Below are 11,783 nucleotides of genomic sequence, written 5' to 3'. Positions count from 1 at the left end.
GTAATAGTAATAATCATTCGCATCTAATTATTTTATTAGTATTAAATAATTATTAAAATTCCAAGTCATAAAAACGAGTACATATGTATATATACTTAATTTCTAATTGTTATTATCTAACGAAATAGTAATAATTATTCGCATCAAATTATTTTATTTGTAGTATTAAATAATTATTAAAATCTAAGTCATAAAAATGACTAAATGCACATACATACTTAATCCATTAGTGTTAACATCCAAAGGAATAGTTATAGTCATTCGCATCAAATTATTTTATTAGTATTAAATAATTATTAAAATTCTTAGTCATAAAAATGAATACATGCGTTCATATACTTATTTTCTTGTTATCGTCAAACAAAATAGTATAGTCATTCACATCAATTTTTTTATTTATTAAATACTAATATTTAAATTCTAAATTGTAAAATACTAGTAGTATACCTATGTTATATACTTGTAATACCCCGACTTTTTACCCTAAGGCTTAGAACATCGATCTATATATATATATAAGTTTTGCGTCTAATTTTTTTTATTATTACTTCTTGTTATGATTAATCGTTGTGAAGTATATTTTGAGTGGAAAACAAAAATAGTAATATTTCAAAATAAAGTTTGCTCTAATAAAAGTCCGTTTGTGAAGACCGAGTTTCAAATAAAAGTCCGTACACGAGTTCAACGTTTAAGTAAAGATTAATTAAAAATAAAATACTCTCCATGCCCTTCGGATCTTGCTCAATAGTCACGCCTTGAATCCCGATACCTACACGAATGGATAAGAAGCGTGTTAAATCAAGACGAGACGATCGACGAAATCAAATCACATCAAACACGCTTATCAAACGACGGCTCACGTTTTCCAAATGACGGCTCACGTCTTTTTAAGGGACGAGACATAATATTCTTGCCATTTATGGTATTGTGAATGATTGATTGGACAACTTGCCTCATTTGGCAAAAAGTCCCTACCCTTTGGACAATACATTTCCTCCTTGAATCAAGTTTATGACCAAGCATCAGGCTTTTGCACGTGTGTCGTGCGCACGTGTCCCTCCTTTCAACAAGATTTATAATTTTCCCACTAATGCAACAAATATTACTAAGTATAAGCGGCAAGAGCGGGGTCGAACCACAGGGACTATGGACCTACTCGAGATCGTTTCTATGACACAAGCGGAAAAGGGGTCGGCTGCTGCCACGCATTCATTGAGTGGGTTAAAACTCTAATCTACTTGACCTGGCGGAATTAAACTGGACTCTATTTACCTGACCTAGGAGACGGGAGAAGTACGGAAGGAAAATTAAACACGAAAATATTTTTCATCATTTTAATAAATCATGAAAGCAACTAAAGAAAACAATTGAAACTTACTAACCAAGCTAAAGGCTTTCCTAAAATAGGCAGACAAAGTGTAAAAGTAAAGTGGGGACCATTTTTCTCAAACTAGTTGGGCTGACAGAAAAGCTGGAAAACCAAAAAGCAAAAGCAAAAAGCAGATCTGATTCTCTAACTAACTCCTACTTCATCTTCTCCAAACAACCAAGTAAAAACAGAGCATAGAACAGAGCTTCAACACCATTGACGAAATAAAACAGAGCATGCTTCAAAACGAGACGTAAACACGAAATTCAAGCTAGAACTACCAGATCTACGCTACTGGGTCAAGCAGAAAACGAAATGAACACAGATTACCTTGCATGCATCACCTAAACTATCGGATCTCAGAAATCGAGCACGTGAACAACTAAATCTCAACCTCTAAACTACTGGAAATCATGTAAACAACATGGATCTAAATATCTAAGCTACCAATTGCAAAAAGCATCCAAGAAACATAAGTAAATAGCATCAATAACATGAAAATAAACACCAAATCTTCATAAAACCGAAAATAAGTCGAGATCCAAAGGTGAAGTCGTCAATTCCTCCGATGAAACTACATATTTAAGCCAAGAAAGCAACAAACTATCGAACTAAACTAAGAGAGCGGTGGCGTTAAGCACCTATGAGAGCTTCCTACCTAAACTACGATAGCGTTAAGCGCTCCCTCTTCATTGTGGAAAGCTTCTATTTATAGAGTGGCTTTAACTTCAACCCTAAGGCAACTTCTTGTCGGTATTTGACCATTTTACCCTTGCAATAATTGAGGATCTTCATGTCAGCACGCCATTCTGTCTCCTTGACCAGGTAGATGACTTTTTCTGCGCTTCACCTCCATTACGCCATTATGTCTCCTTGACCAGGTAGATGACTTTTTCTGCGCTTTTGCTCCATTTCTACTCCTGTCGTCAACTTCCTGATTCTCCTAGGTCCGAGCGACGACTTCTGGTATTTTACTTCAAAATCAGCTATTTTGCATCTGCCAGGTCAATTTACACAAACTCCCGGATCCAACAGATTTCTGCACACTTAAGCTCAAAATTTGTGCATTATCTCCCCCAAAAGCATATAATTTTAACCCAAAACCAACGCATGAAACGAGCCTTATCAATGACCAAGCATTCCCATGCACCCATTTTCTCTATAAATACCACTCCATCTCCCCTCTTGATCCTTTTGTTCAACCATAAAAATTCTCTAAACAAAATTCTATCAAAATGAGGATGCATATAAGTGTTTGAAGAAGAGGAGTCCATTTTCCTACTCACTATCATTCTTCTCTTCCTTTTCTCAAGGTAATTCTACTAATAACTATTCTTGCTACATAGCCATTTTCATAATCATCCAAGCATGAACATTAGGAAATTTACATATTAACACCATATTATTTTTGTATGCTTTTCCCCTTAATGGTTCTCCATAGCAATCATGCATATGATCTTTTTAGAATAGATTTTTGCATCAACTAATGAAAGCCAAGACATGAAATCATTTAAGGAAATGTCCAAGTTCTTAGACAACCACATCGTACAATAATAGCGATCTTGGAAAGCTTACCTCGTGAGTGAAGAAGCTGCCGGATTCCGGAGATTCTGCCCGGCAGCGGCGACAGTAGTCCGGCGACTTTCCGGCAGCATTCCGGCGGCTGTCCGGCGATTCGTGACGAAATTAATCTCTTTTGACCACCTTTTCACGATCTATCCAAATCTTCACATTTCAAGACTTAATTGTTAGTCCTAAGCCTTCAATTTAAGAAAATAAAGAAGAAGAGAAAGAAGGAGAAATGGGGGAATTCCTACCTCTCTCGGTCGACGGCGATGAGACCGCCGTGTACCCAGCGGCGACGGCGGCAGCGGCCCACCAGCGACGGCAGCAGCGGCCCGGCGGCGACGGCGGAGGTGGTGGTTCGTGGCCGAGGGAGAGAGAGAGACCGAGAGAGAGTCGAGAGGTGTAGAGGCAGAGAGATGGAGGGACGAGGCGGCGGCCGGCGTCGCTCGCCGGCGACGCCGTGGGCGGCTGGACAGTAGGGAGAGAGAGTGAGAACGTAAGGGAAGGGGGGGAGGAAAGAGGCGCCCCTTTTGTTCAAAATCTGATCTTGAGTTTTAGGGTTTATTTGATTCAAGTTTTTGGGCCTCCCCTTTGGGCCAAGTAATTAATTTAGCAAGATGGTCTCTTATTTATTCTATTATGGGCCGAGAATTTAGAGGAAATGAGAATTTTGGGCTTTGAAGCATAAGTAATAAAATGAACCTTATCTCTTAATTTTGGATTAATATTTCTTGAAATGTTTGAAGCTTTTAAATAATTAATCTTATGATTAATTAATATCTTGCCCTCCTTACTTAATTAATTTCTTGAAGTTAAGAATGTAGGAGCTAAATGAACCATCTCCCAAGTAATAAATTTTAAGGTCTCTTATGAAATAGAGATCCACTTTTTAAGTGGAATGAAGTTATCTTGATCGAACCCCGAACGTAGGACGCATACTACATGTAGGATCATTTCATGTCATGCACCTTATGTATGTTCATAAAAACTAATTTAAATCATTATACTCTTTCAAGAAGGGCGTGTTCGCGGAGTTTGATTACCCAAGGTTGAGCTTTTGTAGAGTTTTACTTGGAAGCTTTGAGGTGGGCTTTATATCCAACACATTAAGTGTGGATAAAATTATCAAATATATGAAATGATTTTTGTTTGATAAAATTGCACTTACTTTTTTTTAAAATGTTATCGTGCCATAAATTATTTGTTTTATGATGCCTATCTGCTTGGCGATGCCAAATGAATGAATGAATGAAACGAATTCGGCTCCAATAGGACCAAGATCCTATTCGAGTTAGTGTACACAAAGGAATGGACCGTGAGTCATCGTAAGGGTTGGCCGGTCAATGTGATCGTGGAAGGTGGCCACCTTCCCGACACACAATGAACTATCAGATATGGCGGATTGATGGAATGAACTTAGCTTGATCAAGCGAACTTTATGAAAATGAACTTAGTAAGCTCGGGCCTTTAAGAAAAACCCCCGTGTGTTACTGTGATGGCATGATAATAACTTTTTCTTATATGTGTATCTTTCGGCAATGTGTTCACTGAGTACCCCGTACTCAGCCCTGCATGTATTTCTAAATGTGCAGGTTGAGCAAGTGATGAACTGGTGGCTGAGTGGAGTTGGTGGTCGTCTCATCTCTTTTGTAGGATTTTCGTGGCATGTGTCTTCATACACATGACCATATGGTTACAACTCCTTCCGCTGTGCTTATGATTTTTATTATTGTATGAAGACTACCCAAAGGAGTTTTCATAATTGTCTCATGATATGGGTTTTCAAATTAATGTTCGTGTTATTATTCAAAGCTTTTATATGTGAGCATTCATTTCTTAATTGCTCCTATAATGTAAAAACATATATTTTTTGCTACTAGTATGTTTACCTCAAACGTTCCCCAACTTAATGGAACTAACTTCTTTGAATGGAAAGAGAAACTTAAGTTCACTCTTGGAGTAATGGACTTGGACTTAACACTGTTGAATGATAAGCCAATTATCTTATGATCAAAGTAGTTTGGCTGATTGCCCATAATGCTTGGGAAAAATCTAACAGGACTAAGTTTATAGTTCATTAGAATATTCGTTGCAGATAAAGTCTCTCGACGACTGACATTGCTTAAAAGAATGTTTGCAGAATGTTGAGGATCGTTTCACAACTGCATATAAAGTTCTCTTGCAGAAAAACTTATGAAGGATCTCATAAGCATGCAATATGATGACTATGTACGAGCATGTGATGAACATAAATAACATCTCTTCTAAGCTGGAAAAGTTAGGATTACAGGTGGATGAAGATTTCTTTGTCCAATTCATCCTAACTTCCTTACCTCCTTAATATAGACCATTCCAAATTGATTCACTATAAAAGATTAGTGGACTCTTAAAGAATTGGAAAACGTATTGGTCTAGGAAGAAGCATAAGATGAAGAAGTATGGAATAGATGCATCTCATGCTCACATTGCATCGGAAGGAGCGTCTAAAGGATAATATTTAGTCGAATTTATCATTCTTATGGCATAAAGGAACTGGATCATATTTCTAGTGCAAGAATTAAGAGGCTTATAAAGGATAATATTCATTCGAATTTAGACTTTACAAGCATTACCGTTTGTATGGATTGTATTAAATGTAAACAAACCAAACACAACTAAAAATGCCACAAGAAGCAATGAGCTCCTTAAAATTATACATACAAATATTTGCGGACCTTTTGATGTCTTGAATTTTGGTGGAAAAATATCTTATCACCTTTATTGACGTTTTTGACGTTTTTTTTCGCGTTATGGATTTATTTATTGCAAGAAAAATCTCAAGCACAGTTGAACATTTTATGACTGAGGTTGAAAGACAATTAAATAGAAAGGTGAAAATTATTCGATCTAGATGTGGTGAATTTTATGGTCGTACCTCTAAAATAAGTCAATTACATGGACCTTTTGCCAAATACTTAGAAAAGCATGGCATTTATGCTTAATATACTATGCCAAGTACGCCTCAGCAGAATGATGTTGTTGAGAGACTAAACCGAATTCTCATGGAAATGGTTAGAAGAATGTTAATTCTACCTTACCTATATTGTTGTGAATTTATGCTCTTAGAACCGCTATTTATGTATTAAACCAGATTTCTAGTAAGGTTGTACCAAAGACTCTCTTATGAACTTTGGACAGGTAGAAAACTCAGTTTGCAGCACCTTCATGTTTGGGGCTGTCCAGCGGAAACTAGAGTATACTCTTCGCAAGAAAAGAAATTGGATTGTAGGCAGTTAGTGGTTACTTTATGGGTTACCAGAAAAATCCAAAGGATATAGGTTTTATTGTCCTAATGATAGCATGAGAATTGTGGAAACTGGAAATATATTATTCTTTGAGAATGGTGAGATCAGTGGGAGTTCTAACACTCGTAATGCGGTCATTAATGAAATAAGGGTATAACATTCTTCCCTAATTTCCTCAAGAATTAAGTGTACTAAATATTGTTGAACAACCTAACAATATTTGAATGACCAACCACTTAACGATGATGCCAAAGTCATTGAACATGGGTGTGGAAGAAGCATCTACAGAAGTGTCATTAAGGCGTTCTCAACGAGAACGAAGGCCGGCCATTTTTTATGACCGCATGGTATATCTCTAAGAATCTGAATGTGGCATAGAAACACATACCAGTCCAGATTCATATTCACTAGCCATTAAGCGTAATAATTCTAATAAATGGATAGATGCCATAATAGAAGAGTTAAAATCTATGGATTAAAGTCTGGGACCTTGTCGAATTACCCGATAAACAAAAGTGTATTGGGTGTAATTGGGTCTTCAAGACCAAATTCAACATAAATGGTTTAATCTATCGATTTAAAGCCAAACTTGTTGCCAAAGGTTATACTCAGAAAAGATAGCATTGATTATAAAGACACTTTCTCTAATGTATCAAAGAAGGACTCACTTAGAATCATTTTGGCACTTGTAGCCTATTTTGACTTGGAGCTGCATCAAATGGATGTGAAAATAGCTTTTCTAAATGATGATTTGGAAGAAGAAGTCTACATGAAACAACTTGAATACTTCATTAAGAAAGAGAATGAAAATTTAGGCTGCAAACTTAAGACATCAATTTATGGACTGAAACAGGCTTCTCGACAATGGTATTTTAAAATCCATGACACTATTAGTGCTTTTGATTTTAAAGAAAACACTGCTTATCGGTGTATATACCTCGAGGTTAGTGGGAGCAAGTTCATATTTTTGGTTTTGTATGTTGATGATATATTGCTTGCTAGTAGTGACCTTGGATTACTACATGGCACTAAGAATTACCTCTCTAAAAATTTCGACATGAAAGATATAGGTGAGGCATCCTACGTGATTGGAATAGAAATATCACGAGATCGATCACGTGGAGTGTTAGGATTGTCTCTGAAAACTACATAGATCGAATTTTAGAGAGATATGGGATGAGTGCATGTTCTCCAAGTGTTGTTCCAATTCATAAATGTGACAAATTCAGTTTGAATCAATGTCCAAAAACTGAATTAGAACCTAAAGAGATGGAAAATATTCCTTTACATCTATTGTGGGAAGTTTGATATATGCTCAAGTCTTTACTTTCAGACATTAGCTTTGCGCTCAAAATGCTAGGTTGTTACCAAAGTAACCCTGACATTGAACATTGGAGAGCTGCAAAGTTGATAATGAGATACTTAAAGGGGCAAAAGATTATATGCTTACATTAAGGAGATCTGATCAACTATAAATGATTGGATTTCAATTAAAGCTAAATTTATGGCTTGCTTTGAAGCATTGATGATTGCAAAATTTTATTTCAGGCCTTGGTATTGTCTCCTCAATATCCATGTCCTTGAAATTGTATTGTGATAATAGTGCAATCGTATCTTTCTGTAAGTATGACAAGTATTCAAGGAGCTAAACACATGGAATTAAAGTTTCTTGTCGTGAAAGATAAAGTTCGGGAACAAAGAATATCTATAGAATGTATAAGCACGCAGCTTATAGTTGCTGATCCATTGACTAAGGTGTTACCGCCTAAGACATTTATGGAATAAGTTAACATAATGGGTCTTGGGTATGGAAACGTCTAATTCTTTATGTTTCCATGTTGGTTCAGACACTTAAGTTATAGATATTTTGAATTCAATAAAGTTGTTTCTACTTTTCCTGCATATACTTATTATTTGATATGCATATGTACGCTGATTTTAGTATAATACATTATTTGGTATAAGACACATTTTACCCTAATTAATTGACTATCAATTAATTATTGTCACATATCAATTAATTAAATAATCATGTTATATTTCTCCAAAGAGAATATATGTAACAGCCCGCCCTCCTAGGGTACAATAAATGCGTCGGCTGCTACCCAAACAAACTCCAACGAAGTAAACATAGGCTAGGGTTTCATTTAAAGAGTGTTGGCCAAAAGAATTTAATGAATTATCAGAGTATTTAAAGCAATACCTTAACCTAGGAATTTGCAAGAAAAGGGAAGGTATCATAAATAACGATGAAAAGATCTGAAGAGTACGACGAAAATATCCAAGACAAAGTCACAAGAAAAGGCTAAGGTCTCAAACCGAAGGCAAGATGCCAATATTCCAAAACAAATTCATAAGTGTATCAAAATTCAGCGGAAGACGACCAAGAGAAAGAATAGCTATGTATGAAGACACAACTATACTTGAAGTTCATAACCACCATTCTTAATTAATTAACGAGCAAACTCAACACCCGCCACCACTCGTCATCGTTCAACCTGCACATAAGGAAAACACATGCAGGGCTGAGTATTTTGAAATACTCAGTGAGCTCATTGCCAAAACATTTTATAAGTTATGCCATCACTTACCAAGTGAACTCGAGTTTTAAGCAGTTATAAAAGAGAAATATCACGAGTATCACAAAATATATTTTCATAGACTGGCCAGTCAAATAATCCCCCATTTTCTCATCAAATAACAATCACAACATTCCATGGTGCGACGAAAGTGTGGCCACACTTTTCGCCCACGAGACCGGCCGACTAGCAAGGACGGCTCCCGATCCCATCGTGTACACAGCCTGGTAGGGCTTGCGGCCCATACTCGAGACCCGAAATCGTATAAGCATGTCAAGTATCACATTAAAAACAAACATAGGCATGGCATAACAGTTAAACCACCCTTATACCACCAAACAACATTTTGATAAAATAAAAGAGAGTTTTTAGAGTAAAGCCCACCTCGATTGCTTAGTTTTCAAGTAGTTTCGCTTTTCCGTTATCCGGCTTCGCAACCAAAGTTTCACCTTTTAATCACATAGGCACATATCACAAATTATGTTCAATACTACTCTTACTCATGCATGTCTCAACACTCCTTTTCCCTCTTCCATTGATTTATCTTATCATTACTAATTAATCAAGATTATGTTCATCACACAAGAATATTTAACCATCAAACACACACACCACACGACACACACACACACCGCTCACACATACATATTCCCACATCCCTTTTTATCCCACTTTCACTCAACTAAGATGTATGAGGGTTCAAGAAGACCGATTAATCGGTTAGAAAGAAGAAGAAGAAGAAGAAGAAGAAGAAGAAGAAGAAGAAGAAGAAGAAGAAGAAGAAGAAGAAGAAGAAGAAGAAGAAGAAGAAGAAGAACTCATAAACAAAATACCTCTTTAGAGAAAACAATCGGTAGAAACAAAGTAGAAACTCGGTTCTTCAAGAATCTTGGCGTTCAAACTCTAAATTCTTCTCAAAGGATGATAAAATATTGGTGTGTGGAAGAAGAAAATTTGAGAGAGTGAGGGGAGGGGGTTTCGAAAATTATGGGGCTGGGGTTAGGGGTTTTTGGTTCTTATTTATAGAGTCCAATGAGATCTTTAGAATATTTGGTAAGATTCTATTCTCCACAATTAAATAAAATAATATTGTGAAGTAGGGAAGAAGAATTAACAAAAATAGATCCTTGGGCAAATCCCCCTAGTTTTCGAAAATTAGGCTCTCAAAATAGCCAAGGCTTTGTTTTGGTATATTTTACGGAGTAGAATAAAATATCACGGAACAAAATAAAAATAGGGATTCTCCCAACTTGGGATGGAAATAGGCGTCCCTATGCCTTTTAAATAAGGCATGGATTTTTAAATATTGCCTAGAATAAGGTAAGGCAAGATCTCTTGAGGTATGGAAAGATTTGGTAGAATAATTAAATTCTAGGTATGGAAGGAAATCAAGTAAGGGATTAACTAAAATAAAATAATTCCTTCCTTCCCACAATAGGTGACTTTCGAAAATCACCAAGAAACAAAGGGGCTCGATTTTTTTCTCTCTTCAAAAGGAAATATTTGAGTCTTGGATTTAATTTGGATAAATATCCCAAGAATTAAATTAAATCCGGAAAAATAGAATTTCTTCTTCAAAAATTCAAGGGGGTCGAAAATCTCAAGAATTAGGGTGACAAGCATTTATGGAAATTTTCTCTAATATTCTCACTCACCCTTAAACAATTAATTTACCACATAAATCACACAATTTAATAAATCACATGCCACATCATAAAATCAATAAGTTTGACTTTTCAAACTTTCAATGCAAACCCTAGACTCAACTCGGTCATAGCATCACATGCAATAAATGCATTCACGACTCCACGTCATCACTAATAAATTCTAGGGCTCTAAAATTAGGGTTCTAAATTCCGAGATGTTACAATATATGTTCATAGGGGTGTGTTAGGGTCCTTACAGCATCTTAGTGTAAAACACAGCACTAATCACAGCCCTTAGATCCTTAGATTGGATGGCTGTGATAAGCTACATTATCATACTAAAAATGTACATTATTCGCCGAGGTACATTATTAGAATGGAAATGTACATTGTAAGACTAAAACTGTACATTATTAAACTAAAATGCTACATTATTATCCGAGCTACATTATTAGTCTAAAATTCTACATCATTAGATGACACGTGGCATTAATCTAACCGTTAGATCATAAGATCCAATGGACTGCAAGTGTTTTGAGTTTTACTTATACTTAACGTTCTGACCTGAATACATCCCTATGTTCATATATATATATATATATATATATATATATGGTACGATTGATTGCCAATGATTGAAAAAGATTGATTATATAATCTTTTTATGGAATGAATATTCATTCCCTTGGCCATCAAGTAATATTTGATTAGAATTGATTGTGATCAATTAGTAATATTAATAGACGGAAGATTATATTCTTGGTCAATAAGAAACATATTTACTAATTATTTTGGGCCTCTTTGATGGAAAGGGCTTTTAGGGTTTGATAATTAGGGTTTGTCCTCTCTGCTGCCTATAAATACAAGTGTGGTGATCCCATCAAATCACACACATTAAGAGAACACATAAACGAGGGAAAGAGAGAGAAATAAATCCTTGGAGTTGCGCCACTACGCCGGAAAAGGTTCAAGGAAATCGTCTCCTCCTTCCTCAATCGCTTCCGCTATGGATCGCCAAGGTATATCTCGATCCTATTATGCTTATGGTTTACGTGAAATACATGTTGTTCGAAGATCTTGCTTTATTTATATTCAATTATGTAATCTTGAATATATGATGATAAATAATGTCCTACATCTGCTATTGCAACGAACAAGTTGTTTTATCTTTTGAGACGACACGTCTGATCTGAGAGCATTATCGGTGCATATCTTGTCGTACAATAAATAAAACTCTCGACTTGCCTAATTAGAATACGGTTTATAACTTGTTTACAATTTATTCTGTGCATTCTTTTTGAGTTATATTACTCCGACAAATTTTATCTTTGTACTCAAT

The 11,783-nt window shown here is 35.8% G+C and overlaps 1 long non-coding RNA gene across 1 annotated transcript; it reads right to left on the bottom strand.

The window, feature by feature from the left end:
- Nucleotides 1-628: 628 nt before the first annotated feature.
- Nucleotides 629-3,425, bottom strand: LOC125191365. Its single transcript, XR_007171088.1, has 3 exons — nucleotides 3,187-3,425; nucleotides 2,945-3,094; nucleotides 629-769 (listed from the first exon to the last, which is right to left on the bottom strand). It is a non-coding gene; the product is annotated as an uncharacterized LOC125191365 (long non-coding RNA).
- Nucleotides 3,426-11,783: the final 8,358 nt, after the last annotated feature.

Source organism: Salvia hispanica, chromosome 5 (assembly GCF_023119035.1).
Source record: "Salvia hispanica cultivar TCC Black 2014 chromosome 5, UniMelb_Shisp_WGS_1.0, whole genome shotgun sequence".
NCBI lineage: Eukaryota > Viridiplantae > Streptophyta > Magnoliopsida > Lamiales > Lamiaceae > Salvia > Salvia hispanica.
This window is presented reverse-complemented; position numbering and strand designations above follow the sequence as displayed.